General features: G+C 47.3%; 2 non-coding genes across 2 annotated transcripts; one reads left to right on the forward strand and one right to left on the reverse strand.

Moving 5' to 3' along the window:
* Positions 1–22: 22 nt before the first annotated feature.
* TRNAR-UCG lies at positions 23–95 on the forward strand. The gene has a single exon. It is a non-coding gene; the product is annotated as a tRNA-Arg (tRNA).
* Positions 96–839: 744 nt separating this feature from the next.
* Positions 840–912, reverse strand: TRNAK-UUU. Its single transcript has one exon. It is a non-coding gene; the product is annotated as a tRNA-Lys (tRNA).
* Between the last annotated feature and the right edge of the window lie 157 nt (positions 913–1,069).

A 1,069-nucleotide genomic window follows, 5' to 3' on the forward strand; every position in this document is an offset into this window, starting at 1 on the left:
TTGTAGTGGCAGTACAGAGAAGGACCACGTGGCCTAACGGATAAGGCGTCTGACTTCGGATCAGAAGATTGAGGGTTCGAATCCCTTCGTGGTCAGTTAGCTTTTGAACCTGCTGGTACAATCAGCTAAGAGTTGGACTGCAAACTACTAAGTCGGCAGTTCAAGCCCACTCACTACGTGTTATCTTTTGAACCTACTGGTACAATCAGGTAAGAGTTGGATTGCAAACCACTAGGTCGGCAACTCAAGCCCACTCACTACCAGCACGTAGAAAGAAAGAGCTAAGCCAATGGATTTCCTTTAGGACCTAATCTGTGGGTTTCCAATGTGTACACCCCTAGCAGCATGCAAGACATAATTGGAGGTGAAAGTATGAGCCAATCAGTGGCAGTAATGACAGAGCATGCGCTGTTACGCAAAAACCGCGATAGAGTGAAGCCGCGGAAGTCGAAACGCGAAGTGGCGAGGGTTCACTGTATTTTCTGTTTCTCAAACTGCCCACTCATAGTGACCCAAAGGACAGGGTAGAACTGCCTAGGGTGTGACAAAATATACAAGCGAGAGACTGTTGGCGACTTACCTCCAATCCGTTCCAACTCAGGCTGACCGCACGGGTGCGCAGTGCAAGTGCTCCAAAGTGTCTCCAAAGCGCTCAACATTTGGGAGCAGATGAATTCCCAGCACTGTCTCCCTAAGGACCTCTGAGTGGGTTCAAACTGCCAATGGCTGGGCTTTTAATAGAGTGAATAAATGCAAGGAAACCATACCTACTGCTACTGAGTCAAAACAGACCCAGATGCTGTGAGTCCTCTTAGGCACTAGGATAAAAACCGCAGAGCCGCCTAGACAGGGACTTGAACCCTGGACCCTCAGATTAAAAGCCTGATGCTCTACCGATTGAGCTACCCAGGCCCCAATGACAGAGGTTTCCCAATACCTCATATAGGTTTCTTATAGTTCAACTGGTTTTGTTTCATGTTTTCAGTCCCAGGTAGCTTCCTTTGCGTTCTTTTTCTTGTCTAGAACACTGTTTGAGAGAAATATTATAACCGCTAGGATAATCTACTGT

The sequence above is a fragment of the Echinops telfairi genome, unplaced genomic scaffold (genome assembly GCF_000313985.2).
Source record: "Echinops telfairi isolate 266 unplaced genomic scaffold, ASM31398v2 ScPeMD7_569;HRSCAF=974, whole genome shotgun sequence".
Lineage (NCBI taxonomy): Eukaryota > Metazoa > Chordata > Mammalia > Afrosoricida > Tenrecidae > Echinops > Echinops telfairi.